The sequence below is a fragment of the Schistocerca serialis genome, chromosome 2 (assembly GCF_023864345.2).
Source record: "Schistocerca serialis cubense isolate TAMUIC-IGC-003099 chromosome 2, iqSchSeri2.2, whole genome shotgun sequence".
Lineage (NCBI taxonomy): Eukaryota > Metazoa > Arthropoda > Insecta > Orthoptera > Acrididae > Schistocerca > Schistocerca serialis.
The window spans coordinates 476,540,403-476,556,255 of record NC_064639.1 but is presented as its reverse complement, the minus strand read 5'-3'; the positions used below and the strand labels follow the sequence as shown (position 1 = coordinate 476,556,255).

General features: G+C 45.0%; 1 protein-coding gene and 1 non-coding gene across 2 annotated transcripts in view; one reads left to right on the top strand and one right to left on the bottom strand.

Moving 5' to 3' along the window:
- Positions 1–15,853, bottom strand: part of LOC126457402 (SH2 domain-containing protein 4B-like) — a 606,090-nt gene that overhangs the window by 396,884 nt on the left and 193,353 nt on the right. The window lies entirely within an intron of this gene.
- Trnat-ugu (transfer RNA threonine (anticodon UGU)) lies at positions 6,054–6,127 on the top strand. Its single transcript has one exon. It is a non-coding gene; the product is annotated as a tRNA-Thr (tRNA).

The window sequence follows — 15,853 nt, the reverse complement described above, 5'->3', positions numbered from 1 at the left end:
ACAAGCTGAGATTTAAAGAACGAGTTTTTTTGTGGCTTGGTCGGAGGACCGACTCCATAACACGCCTCAATTGACTCAGGGCGTCACGAATCAGAATGGCAGTATGATAACTGAGCCACCCTTCTCGCCATTTTGTTTCAGCCGTTCTCTGTACACAAATAATAATAAAACATCTTAATAATAATAAAACATCTTCGTATCATCTTAGAAATAAGACCACCGTATATGTAGAAATTTATCAGCTTTATATTTGACTTGTTTGAATTATGTTTACAAATGTGCTGCAGGACGAGAAGTGTATATATGTTTATAAATGTGGCTACTTGTAAGATACTTAAGAAAGTTCTGTAAAAATTGTAATCACAATATTCCACTTTGTAATATGCCTATGTTCTCTTAATACAACCAGGAGTAACCTAAATTCGAAAAATGATATAGACTGATCAAGCACCTGAAGGTGAGCTGTCAGGCCTCGAACTGAATTGTGTATTGAAATAAAAATGACGATTTGTGACTGAAGGCGATTTCTTTTTTATTTTACCAAAGTAATATAGCCACGGAAGCAATGATGCCAAAGAATAACGTTAAAGTAGTCCAGACATAGTGCTGTTGAAAATAGCCGTAAATCCGAGAAGATTTAGTACGAAAAATCTAAGTATTAAACACTGATAAAGACGTTTTACTTAAAGGATTGCTGCCTACAATGCGTGAACCTTACCAACACACAATATTTTTATTTTGTTTCTCTTTTAGTTTTGTTAGTTGCCGCTTTACTCCCGTACGTTGACGCGAGTAAACATAATTCCCACTGGAGCGCTGAGAGAATTCATTATCAGCTGGCTAGTGTTCTTGTTCAAACATTCTAGTACCCTATCGATGACGGCACAGTGATAAACGCCTTGGCGGTGTGAACCTCGCAAGAGAACGCGACATGCACTTTCACGATTATGTAAGGCTTAAAATAAATTCCTTTAATTGATAGGAGCATTATACTATCGTTCAAGCGCATGAAGTCATACTTGTAGCGCCAATTGAAGGAGAACGCGGATTTCGCAATATCAGAACAGATAGACTAGAGTCAAGACCTCATAGCAGATGGAATTCGTCTTTTTTAACGGGACGAAATCGGAAGACATAAATGTAATTTAAATGGGTTAGTTACTGTTTTAAGCATAGATAAATGACGTAGCGGAAGCTTCGTGAAGCTGTTCGGAGATGATTGTGTTGTCTACAGGAAGGTTGTGACGTCAGAGGGCAGTAGCAAGATGCAAGAAGGCACAGAGAGGACCGACTGTGGGCTGGGTCTGCCAGTTGATCTTGAATGTAAATAAATGTAGTACACTGAACATAGATAGGCCGAGATACACATTAGTGTACGATTGCGCTATTGGCGAAACAATGGGAGTACCAATACGTGCTGATGTGAAGTGGAGGGCCCACAAAAAAACTGCTTGCTGGAAAAGCAGATGCCAGGCAGACATTGTTGGGAGAATCCTCAGGAAGGCACAAAAGAAGTGGCCTATGAAACACTCGGTACATTCCATAAACAGTCAGTCCACACGTTACGTCCTTCCGTGCTGCTCTCTGTCTGGGTGAATCTTTATAAAAATGCCTACCAAAAATTCTAAAAAATGATTACCAAACTTACACTCGTCTTCTGTGCAAAACTGTGACTGGACTGAATTACACAAAGACTTTATGTGATTTGCTTAACACTGTCTACAAATCGAAGCTCACTGTTTCTACAAAAATTCAACGCTACACTGAATGCAACCAGACTTGTGATATACACATGCAACTGAAATTGCAAAGAAATTCCAGGGCCTAAACTGTGTTTTCACATACCTTGTGTCGTGACAGAGATTTTTGCAGAGGGTGGAAATTTTGAGTAGTAAGAAACGACTTCAGCCAAAATTCAAATGAAACTCTATATGGAGAAGTAATGCTTTAAAAATCAACTGAATGTTCTCAATAGTATTTCCATACTTCCCATACTTTAAGAAATAACTTTACGCATGGCGAATCTCGTCTTCCTATCAAAGTAGTCAATAAAACAATCCTACTATCTGAGCATCGTTAGTACAATGCTACACAGTTGCGTGCTTACGTCAATCTCTTGACATTTCAGAAGAGTTACAAATAATCTCCTTAGCTTCTCGCTTCCTAATTGCTTCAAAAATATTCATATTCCAATTCGATCAATCTCATATTACATTTACAAAGAAAGTTTCCGGACAATTTTCCAAAATACTTTTGCTACTCAACACTGCTCAGCTTAGAATGTGTGTAACTTAGCCAGCGTTCTCAGGCAGAGGCGGTGTAGCAACACAAAGATATTGAAGCACTAGTCAAAGATTACTCAGCTCTCTGTGAGCTATGCATATCGATATTTACGCAAGATACAGATTTTACAGGATTACAAAAATAATGTGCATACCTCACAACATATCGTAAAGAAATCAGAGGAATTAAGAGCCCATACATTTTCTTTCCAAGCGACAGAAGTAAAGAAACGAGACGTGAGCACTTTTTTATTTGCAGTAGTCTATAGTCGACCTATTATTTTGTCAACCGAGCACCAGTTTCGGTATCAAGTAACCACAAACGTCAAACGCAGTTACCGATGTAGGTGAGACGTTACACAGATCAATGCAACACCGACTTGGGTCACTGAGTTTGACGACTGCGAGCTTGGAGGGGGGGGGGGGGGAGGGAGGAAGGGGGGTGGGGAGGGAGTGACATGATGCTACTTAATATCGAAAATGATAATCTTTTCATAGAATGCAGGCCTTCGCGGCTGGTATTTTCGTTACTGAACAGTTGTGGACCTTAGTGCTAAATAAAACAAACAAACAACGCCAATTCTTCCCCACTACACGTTCTGTAACATACGTCAGCGCGACAAGTGATCTCAGGTAACGCTCTAATAACGTCACGAAACGAACGCCACGTGGATACGTATGAACAGTTCGTCTTGCTGAGCTTGTTTCACTCTAACTCAATCCTGGGTGGATAATGGCTCTGAAGATGTGGAAGCGTGAGCCGGAGACTTAAGCCTTTAACCATGGAAGAGGATGTAGATGAAGATGAAATGGGAGATATTATACTGCGTGAAGAGTTTGACAGAGCACTGAGAGACCTAAGTCGAAACAAGGCCCCTGGAGTTGACAACATTCCATTAGAACTATTGACGGCCCTGGGAGAGCCAGTCTTGGCAAAACTCTACCATCAGGTGAGCAAGATGTATGAGACAGGCGAAATACCCTCAGACTTCAAGAATAATGTAATAATTCCAATCCCAAAGAAAGCAGGTGTTGACAGATGTGAAAATTACCGAACTATCAGCTTAATAAGTCACAACTGCAAAATACTAACACGAATTCTTTCCAGACGAATGGAAAACTGGCAGAAGCCGACCTCGGGGAAGATCAGTTTGGATTCCGTAGAAATGTTGGAACACGTGAGGCAATACTGACCTTACGACTTATCTTAGAAGAAAGATTAAGGAAAGGTAAACCTACATTTCTAGCATTTGTAGACTTAGAGAAAGCTTTTTACAATGTTGACTGGAATACTCTCTTTCAAATTCTAAAGGTGGCAGGGCTAAAATACAGGGAGCGAAAGGCTATTTACAATTTGTACAGAAACCAGATGGCAGTTATAAGAGTCGAGGGGCATGAAAGGGAAGCGGTGGTTGGGAAGGGAGTGAGACAGGGTTGTAGCCTCTCCCCGCTGTTATTCAATCTGTATATTGAGCAAGCAGTAAAGGAAATAAAAGAAAAATTCGGAGTAGGTATTAAAATCCATGGAGAAGAAATAAAAGCTTTGAGGTTCGCCGATGACATTGTAAATCTGTCAGAAACAGCAAAGGACTTGGAAGAGCAGTTGAACGGAATGGACAGTGTCTTGAAAGGAGGATATAAGATGAACATCAACAAAAGCAAAACGAGGATAATGGAATGTAGTCAAATTAAATCGGGTGATGCTGAGGGGATTAGATTAGGAAATGAGACACTTAAAGTAGTAAAGGAGTTTTGCTATTTGGGGAGTAAAATAACTGATGATGGTCGAAGTAGAGAGGATATAAAATGTAGACTGGCAATGGCAAGGAAAGCGTTTCTGAAGAAGAGAAATTTGTTAACATCGAGTATTGATTTAAGTGTCAGGAAGTCATTTCTGAAAGTATTCGTATGGAGTGTAGCCATGTATGGAAGTGAAACATGGACGATAAATAGTTTGGACAAGAAGAAAATAGAAGCTTTCGAAATGTGGTGTTACAGAAGAATGCTGAAGATTAGATGGGTAGATCACATAACTAATGATGAAGTATTGAATAGAATTGGGGAGAAGAAGAGTTTGTGGCACAACTCTACAAAAAGAAGGGACCGGTTAGTAGGACATGTTCTGAGGCATCAAGGGATCACAAATTTAGCATTGGAAGGCAGCGTGGAGGGTAAAAATCGTAGAGGGAGACCAAGAGATGAATACACTAAGCAGATTCAGAAGGATGTAGGTTGCAGTAAGTACTGGGAGATGAAGAAGCTTGCACAGGATAGGGTAGCATGGAGAGCTGCATCAAACCAGACTCAAGACTGAAGACCACACCAACAACAACAACAACGCTCATCAAAACAGTATCCCTGATAGTGTGTTGAATAACGCAAAAAATTTTAAAAAAAGTTTCTGATCTCATTGGTAGCTAAGCAAACCGACAGTTTGTCAAAAATATGTAACTGCAGAAACGATAGTGGTATCAGAAACACACTCTATGTAGTGGTTTATGGGCTGTAGATGCAGATATAGAAAGGCATGCAGCCGCCCTAGGCCATATCTGGACACGGAAACTGCAGCTACTTGGTCCGGATGCGGCGTCGCCTGCCGCCCTAATTGCAAGTGCTGGGAGAGGAGTGGGAGAGTGAAATGAGTGTGCCGCGTTGGGGGGGGGGGGGGGGGAGAGAATTTGGGGAGGGGGGTGACGTCTCTATAATTAGACGGCGACTGCAAAAACAAAAAAGGAGAAACAGGCGCGCTGGTGTGGTCTGCTGCAGCTGCGTACGGTCGGCGCGTGGCCGTACCAGCAGGATGTGCGTTCCGAGGAGGTCGCCGACGTCTCAGACACCGCTGCCCCCTGCACGAGGTGCCCAACGTTTGGACAGCGTGTAATGTACTCTTGAGAGTCATGTCATTACGACATCCTTCATGTAATAAGTGTTATCGCATTAAGAAGATTATCACCGCACCAACTATACGATCCGTAAGTGCTCACCGGCCGCGGTGGTCTAGCGGTTCTAGGCGCGCAGTCCGGAACCGCGCGACTGCTGCGGTCGCAGGTTTGAATCCTGCTTCGGGCATTGATGTGTGTGATGTCCTTAGGTTAGTTAGGGACTGATGACCACAGATGTTAAGTCCCATAGTGCTCAGAGCCATTTGAACCATTTTTTTTGTAAGTGCTCTGCATCTAAACGTACGCAGACCGCTGCACCGTGCACGGTGGAGGTACTACTCGAGAATAATAACAATTATTTTCGTTCTATTGCAGTCACGCACAGAGGAAACGAAAAATGGCTTTCATACGCCTCCACCGGATGAACCCGAGCTCCACCGGCAAGGCCGCGGTGGTCTCGTGGTTCTAGGCGCGCAGTCCGGAACCGCGCGACTGCTACGGTCGCAGGTTCGAATCCTGCCTCGGGCATGGATGTGTGTGATGTCCTTAGGTTAGTTAGGTTTAAGTAGTTCTAAGTTCTAGGGGACTGATGACCACAGCTGTTAAGTCCCATAGTGCTCAGAGCCATTTGAACCATTTTTTCCACCGGCAAAACATTCAGAGGTAATATATACTAAGACGGTATCTGTTCTTTCGGACATGTTCGAAAGAACAGATACCATCTTAGTATGTATATATTTAAGGCTCACCGGCTACTTGACCATCTTCTTCTTCTGTGCGAATGCACAAACAGTGCCCCAACCCTTACGGGAATCGGCAATACGTTGAGATGTGGGTTTCGCGGGAGGCGTGCCAGAGAGAAATCCCTGCAGTCGCACCATCCTCTGTGTCCTCGGTGGCTCAGATGGATAGAGCGTCTGCCATGTAAGCAGGAGATCCCGGGTTCGAGCCCCGGTCGGGGCACACATTTTCATCTGTCCCCGTTGACGTATGTCAACGCCTGTAAGCAGCTAAGGGTGTCCATTTCATTGTAATTTCATTCAGAGGTATTTCCTGGGTCTTTTTGTGTGAGCGATCCGTCGTTTCGCGTGGCTTGTTGCTCAGTAGATATGAGGAGCATCGTTTCAAATCGCATTAAGTGCACAGATCATAATTCTACGGGAAGCGAAAAAAACATTTCGCTTCCTAACCAAATGAACTGTGTCAAAATTCTTGACGGCAGGACCTTAGTGTGTTCCAGAATTAGTCACATTTGAAATCATTTCCCAATCAATGAATGCGCCATTTTGATCTTTAAACTGCACTTAATACGTTTTGAACCTGTTCACTGAACAAAATGCGTTTTGACCCAATCACGTTTTCGCATAATATGGTCTGAAACTTTCATTTCAATTTTGTATTGCTTTTATTGTTAGACACAGGCAATGACATAAGAAAATAAAGTCGTTAACTTATTGTTGATGGTAGATCGATATGTTACAGTCCTTCTTTCTCGTGCAAGAGAAGAATCGGGTGCCAGACTCTTGCTGCCCACAATAATGACTTACTCAACTATTTACTACCGCCGAATGACAATGACGTCTCAAAAACAGCGCAACATTTAACGCGTTAGTAGCAGCATTGTTAACAACAATGTAAATTATATAATACGACACAACAATGTAATTTCGACTGCCCTGTTCTGCGTAATGATTTCCTGTTCCTCGTGGTTCTGGAGATGTAATTTTCATCATGAGTCCACGATCTTTTCCCGCTTGGTTCGTCACGCTGCAAACTTTAATTTTTGCTTTCACCAGATACAATACTGGGATGCTCCCACACTTGAATCTGCCTTCTTTTTGATTACAAGGCGGTTCAAAATTACTTAAATGTGCATCTCGACTGAAGTACCTAAAGCCAAATACATTTCCTCGCGTCATGACTGCAGATAGTAAAGCTCAAATTAAGTGTAAAAACAATCACTGATGCAATCTTTCCCACACAGATAACACATCAATGCACCGACATTACAAACTGCGCTGAAATGGTCATTCGTAAAGTACATCTGATGTTATTACTTAACTGAACTTCCTCTTCCAGCTGTCTTTTGGTTTTCGTAGCTCTAATTCTCATTCTGCTTCCTTTCGGTCGCTCTCTCACGGGTAAATAGCCCCACATGGTGATCAGAAGAGCACAGTCATGCAGTCGACACAATACTGCGAGCTCCAAGATCAAAATACTGGGATCAGCCAACAAAAGAGCGGGCTAATAATGCAAGCTAGGGAATATGTCGAGAACATAACACATTTTGCACCGTCAGGTGCGGTGTACATAATACGATTAGATCCGGTTAATGTTTTTAACACTAAGTTACTATGGGAAAGATTACGAAATGACCCGATCTGACTCAACAGCGTTAATGAGCATACCATAAATGGGGTGTAAATGCATCAGATTGTATTTTGACCTTGGCTACATTTAACACGTTTTGAAACGATGCTCCTCAATTTCAATGATGCTTTATTTCATTTCTTACCCCACTTCACACTGGTGAAAACTCCTGCGATGTGTAGTCATCAAACCGTACAACACTAAACGCACAGCTATGAAACAACCGTCAGACGAAGCACGAACGCTCTTATCACGGTGTGTTCAGTCTGTTCTGTCATGCTTTCCCGGCTGTGACAGTCCTAACAACCACGCCCATATGGGTACTGATCCGACTGTCATAAACTAGACTCTTCACATGCCCCCAGAAGAAGAGGTCCAGCAGTATCATTTCTGATGACGGAGCTGGCCATGAAACAGGACCACCGTGAGCAATCCATTGCTGTCCGAGTGAAACGCAGTTGCCCTGTATAGAGCTACGGGAGGCAATGGGTCTCATTAGAGTTGGCATCCTTATCTTTTTCCCCCTGATTACGAGAGGTGCGCAATAGTTTTGCAAGTCGAGCTGCTCTTTTGCTACTGGATTCCACTGGAGACTGTTCAAGTGATTGAGCAACTGTGGTACAGCTTTTCTCTCCCGTTTTCTTACGTTCATCCGGCGGCCTGACTTTGACACTGCCTGAAGCAACACCACGTTTCCCCCGATCAAGCTGGTTTGCTTTGCAAGGTGAAGACATGCCAAAGAGATCTCTAAGCGCAATTCTCAAAAATGAACACACAGAAACACACACACACGTCACTACTCGCTCCGTAGCACACACAAATACACACAAACACACATACGTCATTAACCGCTCCAGAACACTGTAACTGTGTCCGATCATGCACTGAAGCGCCAAAGAAACTGGTGTAGCCATGCGTTTTCAAATACAGATGTATGTAAACAGGCAGAATACGGCGCTCCGGTCGGCAACGGCTATATAAAACAGCAAGTGTCCGGCGCAGTTTTTAGATCGGTTACTGCTCCTACAATGGTACGTTATAAAGATTTAAGTGATTTTGAAAGTGGTATTACAGTTGGTGCACGAGCGATGGGACATAGCATCTTCGAAGTAGCGATGAAGTGTGGATTTTCCCGTACGGCCATTCCACGAGTGTACCGTGAATGTCAGGAATCCGGTAAAACATCAAATCTCAGACATCGCTGCGGCCGGAAAAAGATCCTGCAAGAACGGGACAAACGACGACTGAAGAGAATCGTCCACCATGACAGAGATGCATCCCTTCCGCTAATTGCTGCAGATTTCAGTGCTGGGCCACCAACGAGTGTCAGCGTGCCAGCAATTCAACGAAACATCATCGATATGGGCTTTCGGAGCCAAAGGTCAACTCGTGTATCCTTGATAACTGCACGACACAAAGCAGACGAAACCCAGGTCAAATTGTATCAGCGGATGGACGTGTACGGGTATGGAGACAACCTCATGAATCCATGGACCCTGAATGCCAGCAGGGGACTATTCAAGCTGGTAGAGGCTCTGTAATGGTGTGGGGCGTGTCCAGTTGGAGTGGTATGGGACCCCTGATGCTTCTGGATACGACTCTGACAGGTGGCACGTACGTAAGCATCCTGTGATCACCTGCATCCATTCACACGATATTGCAGTGCCTGTGTTATTCTGATTAGAATGGTTGGTTGGTTGGTTGATTTGGGGGAGGAGACCAAACAGCGAGGTCATCGGTCTCATCGGATTATGGAGGGATGGGGAAGGAAGTCGGCCGTGCCCTTTCAAAGGAACCGTCCCGGCATTTGCCTGAAGCGATTTAGGGAAACCACAGAAAACCTAAATCAGGATGGCCGGAGGCGGGATTGAACCGTCGTCTTCCCAAATGCGAGTCCGGTGTGCTAACCACTGCGCCACCTCCCTCGGTCTGATTAGGATGCAAAGTTCCTTTGGACATTCGTGCATACATGCGTGCATCGTAATAAGAATAACAGGCACTGGAATATCGCATTTCTGTACAGATACCGGGTAAGCGACTTTCACGTACAACGTTTCGCCTGTACAGGAACATACATAATAGATATAGTCTCCAGGTTGAAGAAGTATGGTTGACAACATGTAGAAGTTTGGGTCTGGCCGTGAATTGCGTACGGATAACCATACGGTAAGGCGACCGCTTGCGATAACCGGGAAATCCGGGTTCGAGTCCCGGTCCGGCACGAATTTTCATTGCTGTCATTCCATTCTGCAGCTGATGGTTGTCATTATTTGCAATTGCGAATACATTTAATGCATACGTTCATATCTATTGTGTATTCGGACGGACTAGGGCAATTCCAGCAGGACAATGCGACACCCTGCAAGTCCAGAATTGCTGCCGAGTGGCTCCAGGAATACTCTCCTGAGTTAAAACATTTCCACTGGCCACCAAACCCCCAGACATGAACATTATATTGAACATATTTGGGATGCCTTGCAACGTGCCGTTCAGAAAAGATCTACACACCCTCTCGTACTCTTAAGGATTTATGGACAGCCCTGCAGGATTCATGGTGTCAGTTCCCTCCAGCACTACTTGAGTCATGAGTCGAGTCCATGCCACGTCCTGTTGCGGCCTTCTGCGTGCTCGCGGGGGCCTTCACGATATTAGGCAGGTGTACCAGTTTCCTTGGCTCTTCAGTGTATTTCCACAACTGTAGGAAGTCAGGCAGGGCACAGGGAATTCTTACAGAGGTCGCCCGCGCAGGACGGCGTAGGCGAGCCTTCCCGCAGCGCAGCGCGCGACGCCGCTGGCCGAGAGAGCAGAGGATTACGTCTGCGCGGCGCAGCGGGCCGTGGCAGCGGGCCGCGGTCCCCCAGAAGAAAGCAGCCAGCAGCCGCCAGCCACCAGCCACCAGGCAGAAGCGATTCGCGGCGGCTCGCCTGCCCGTGGCGTCCCGCCCCCTCTCCCTCCATCCCGGACCGCGCCGGGTCCTCTCGCCTCGCCAGGCAGTACCCTCAACCCGTAGCTCGGCCACCACTGGCAACAAGTGTTGCCATACAAGGTGCCTCAAACCTTTTGGGTCAAAATCGAACAGATGATAGTGAGTCCACAACCGATTATATTGAGATAGTGTACCAATGGTCAGAATCTTATAGTAACTGTTTAAAGCGACCACCACCAATTTCAGTGCAAGTGTGCACGTACTTAAACGGCGGTTGCTGTTCTGCAGCACTGTCGCAAAGATCCCGGGTGTCTGCTGTACACTAGAGCGGACAACGGCTGATAAACAGCGTTCACCCGTGGCCACCAAACAGACATAATGTACACATCTTACTTGTTAGCTCATAGCACTTGTGTCACGTGACGACCACAAGCATCGCATCGGCGCGTACCATTATCCCTGGTGTCAGCTGTCCATTGCTCAGACAGCTTGTGATGTGTCCATGTTGAGGTGTGTCAGTGTGTACAGTGCATGACGCGTAGTCAAAGATGGAACGTTACTGGTCGCGAGAGTTGGCAGAAATGCATTTCATGCACAATGCCACAGGCTGTAGTGACTGTAAAGCAGCAAATGTACAGGGAACGCTGTGTCAACAGGTCCCATCCTAAATGGAAGAAGTTCATCTTTGTGGTCACTAACTTACGAGGGACAGGGTCGTTCACGACACAGAGAGCCGGCCAAGGTTACCGCCAAAGACATTTCCGAAAACCAGACTTACAGGAGATGGCGTTGGATCGTGTGGCCGTCCACCCAGCAATAAGCACCCGTCAACTTGTTCGTGAAATGCACACTTCGAAAGATGTGTGTGGAGAGTACTGGTTAGTTGGTTGGCTGGTTTGAGGGGACGAGACCAAACAGCGAGGTCATCTATCCTACCGGATTAGGGAAGGGTGGAGAAGGAAGTCGGTCGTGCCCTTTCAAAGGAGCCATCCCAGCATTTGCCTGAAGCGATTTAGGGAAATCACGGAAAACCTAAATCAGGGTGGTCGGACGCGGGTTTGAACCGTCGTCCTCCCAAATGCGAGTCGAGTGTGCTAACCACTGCGCCACCTTGCTCTGTAGGGTACTGGTTAGACAGGTATTACACCCATATCATAAAGAAAGTGTGTAAGCACTGGGACCACTGAATTATGAGCCCCGCGTTCACCTCTGTCAATGGATTATCCACCGCCGTGCCGAAGTTCGTACAGTTTTTTTTTTTTTTGTATTCTTCACGGTTCACGTCTCTTTCACCTGTGATGCTGTTTTCAACAGCCGCAGCATGTCTGGAACGAACCACCAACAACGATTCTCTGTCAACATATAAGCGGGCATTGTCCAAGATCATCAAATCGCACCTTATTTGCTGTCTCCCTGTTTCACTGGCGCACGTTACTTGGTTTTCCTGCGAGACGTGCTGCCACAGATCTCGCACACTGGGGAAGCATGTGGTTTTAACACGACGGTGCACCAGCCCACTTCGATTTTAATGTTCGACGGCACCTGAACAACACGTACCCTCACACGGTTCGATCGGAAAGGCAGGTCCTGTCCCACGGCCAGCACGACCGTCGGATCTCACATCTCTGGACTTTTTCCTCTGGAGTTACAGCAAGACATTGGTGAACGAAACCCCCGTAGAAACGGATGAAGACCTGCTTGCTATGGTCCATCCTGCCTGCCACCGAACAGATGGAAACTCAAATCAAGATGATTTCCAGTCTGCTTCTTCAGTAGGCTCTAAGGGGAGATAGTAACCGTCCGGGATGGAGTCACTTTGTTTATGCCATGAAGTCACGACGCTCAGAAGTGAGCACAACGATTTGTGATATCAACTCCTCGATATATCGTATGAATTACGCCAACACTGACCAAATGTTTGATATAGATTACGATTTAGCAAATTATCAATATGCCAAAAGAAACTGAAAGAAAAGAAGTTATCAAGTTTGAAAGACGAATCTCTTATTAATTTATTGTATAAAAGCGTGTCGTGACCTGCTCACTTACCGTAACGTATAGCTCTGTCGTGGCTATAGAATTTTATAGATGTAAGAAGTCGCAAGGCTACGAGGAAAGGAGAGAAAGGTTAATAGTAAGAGCATGCAGGAAGGCGTGATGCCTGGCTCCTTAGGAAGTAAGACTTATCGACAGCCTGCTGGGGAAACGGTAATGCTGTAATGGCTAGCAGGAACGATACCTTCGGACGGCAAAGTGTCTAACGGATGCAGGCCTACAGCCAGGATGTTCGAGAAAGCTCTAGGAGGTTCAGGAAAGATTACAGTAATTGGGAGGACCTTCGGTAGGTTCAGGAGAAAGGAACGCTGTCAGAGAAACTTGTCCAAAAAGTCTCTGAAAAATAAACGTATAGGCGATTAACGCACAGGGGGAGTGGGATTCAAATTCAAGGTGAAAGAAATCCATAGTAATTTTCTCTGATGAGATTGCTATACTCAGTAAAAGTGAAGAAGAATTACGGGAGCTTTTGTTAGCAAGCCCCTCTTCCGCAACAGCGGTTAAAACCAACTTAGTTTCAAAGGTTGGTAATGCTCACAACCTACACGAAGACAAACGATCGGACGTAAACACTGTGCCGGCCGGAGTGGCCGTGCGGTTCTATGCGCTACAATCTGGAGCCGAGCGACCGCTACGGTCGCAGGTTCGAAACCTGCCTCGGGCATAGATGTGTGTGATGTCCTTAGGTTAGTTAGTTTTAATTAGTTCCAAGTTCTAGGCGACTGATGACCTCTGAAGTCGCATAGTGCTCAGAGCCATTTGAACCATTTTTTTGTAAACACTGTAACACTGTGCTGAGTCATAACACACGTAACTTCAGTTCAACTTCCAAAAGTAAGGGGAAGTGTAAATAACGCAAATGCAACGTAAGAAAAAGTACAAGAGGCAGCAAAATTTGGAAATTTGTATTACGTTCCTATGGGACCAAACTGCTGAAGTCATCGGTCACTTGGCTTACACACTACTTAATCTAACGTAAACGTATGCTACCGACAACACACACACCCATTCCCGAGGGAGGACTCGAACCTCCGACGGGGGAGAGCCACGCGAACCGTGGCGAGGCACCCTTGACCACGCGGCTCGAGAAGCAGAAACACCGGCTTCAGATTCACGGCTAGTATTTACTATTACATAGTTTTACTGTTTGTGCTGCCAGTCGCACAGCACGGGGAACGGCTGTTATGGAATTTTTGTAAGTAATTCCACACAATATGTGATTTCTCCCTCCGTTCCCATATTTATTGCATTTTATATGTTTCATTATTTTGGTAAATTTTGGTGTCTGGTTGTGATGTCCGTTTTTTCGGATTGTTTTAGGTCCCTTCTGCTCTTTTGACACAGAACCTTTGGTTCCATTACAACATAAGCGATTTTATTTGTAAGTAACGTCCTGTTCTCTCTTTTCTTAATTTGTTTTAATTTTGAAATTTTAGGCGCGTAATTTCTTATCTGATATTTCAGGCTTATGGATTGTAACAAAATATTTTTATTGTTGCAGTTTACACCAGATGGTGAAACTGTAACTATTCTGAAAATGGTCGTGTATCCAACAAAAGATCGTGGATTAAGCAACTGTCCTGCGGTTTTCTTAATTTTACAAAAAAGGCAGAGGTTGGAATACATCCAACAAATATTTGAGGACGATGTACGTGGGCTGCAAGAGTTGCTCTGAGATAAAGAGGTTAGTGCAGGAGAGGAATTCGGGGTGGGCGGCGTCAAACGAAAACAAAACCCGCACACGGCCAAGTCAGTCGGTACATGGGTTAAAAAAGAATCGCTATCGTGAATGGGGCAGTGATCGGTAGAGAATAAGTAGTACCAAAGCCGAACTGTCGAGAGCAGTCACTGTAGAGAGATCCTTTGATGCTGATGCAGAAAAAACTGCGAGCCGGCAGTACACATCCGAAGGACGACAACTGAGTTTGTGGTAAGTATCCAAAAACAGTTTTCTGCCTGTTAAAGAATAATAAAATAACAATGATAAATAATGTCGAGTTTGTCTCAAGTAGTAGCAAAAATTAGTAGTATATTTTACGAGTCAGAATATGAAGAAGAACAAGCGCTGTCTCGCACTTGTCCCCTACTGTCAATGCTTCCGTTGAGAGCCCTGTCAGATTACAATTGTGTACTCCATAGCGAAACCAACCGCAACTCGTGGCTTTTGTGGACAGTGCTCTTCTCCGGTGAGCTCCCCAGATCTGGCTTGTGAATCACCCTCACAACTTCATCGCTTCCTTTCTTCCTGGAGTAACAGCACAGCAAAGCATATTATAGGGCTTCCATAAAGGTTGGGGCTGGGAGAGAACTACTGACAACTGAAGATGTGAAGTCAGGAGTAATGCTTGGATAGGACTCTGTGGTAAAACTATTCACGCTAGAGTCCCGATATGGCTCAGTTTTTATCTTCGAGGAAGTGTCAGAATAGCGTACATCCCTCTGCACAGTAAAACAACCATTCTGAAGATTTACGACCGTGTCATCGTGTAACATCGTCTCTGGTTTTAGATGACTGTACTAGTAATGAAACATGTAGTCTGAATAGGTATCCGTATCCTGCTGATCGCTAAGTTGATGTTAAATCCTAATTTTCGTTCGTTCATTCATTTGTTACTTCCTTCTTCGATCGTTCATTCGTTCGTTCGTTCCTTCCTTCCTTCGGTTACCTAACGCTGTTACGCTTTATCAATCCATCGGCTCGTGTCAATCAGTACAATGACTCAGCGAAGCAGGCCACGTTTTTTTCTCCCACGCTCTTCGGTCGAAAAAGAGATTTCACAGGCCCTGGCGAAAGGTTGCCTGTGCTGCTGGCAGAGACAATTCTTCTCTCTTGATCCAGAGAAACTAAGAAATGTTCACTAGCAAGTATTGTGCATTGAGAGCCTCGCAGAGTGTGCCCTAAGCAAAACACACACATACACACACACACACACACACACACACACACACACACACGCACACACACTTCCCTTAGCGTATAAGTCTGGTTTCCGCATTACATTCTTGCGACACACACACACACACACTCAAACCTTTCCTGTAGCGTATAAGTCTGGTTTCCGCATTACATTCTTGCGACACACACACACACACACACTCAAACCTTTCCTGTACCGAATACGTCTGGTTTCCGCATTAGATTCTTGTCATACATTACCCGCTATGGAAAATGCATTGCGTTGGACAGGCCTTACAATACACTGCCGATTCCAGTATGCATTAGCTGATGTCTATCTGCTTCTCTTGTTGACAGTATTGCGATCAGTCTAGTGCATACGGCACGTACGACACACAATGAATCGAACAACATACAATGACCGCGTAACCTCAGGATTGGG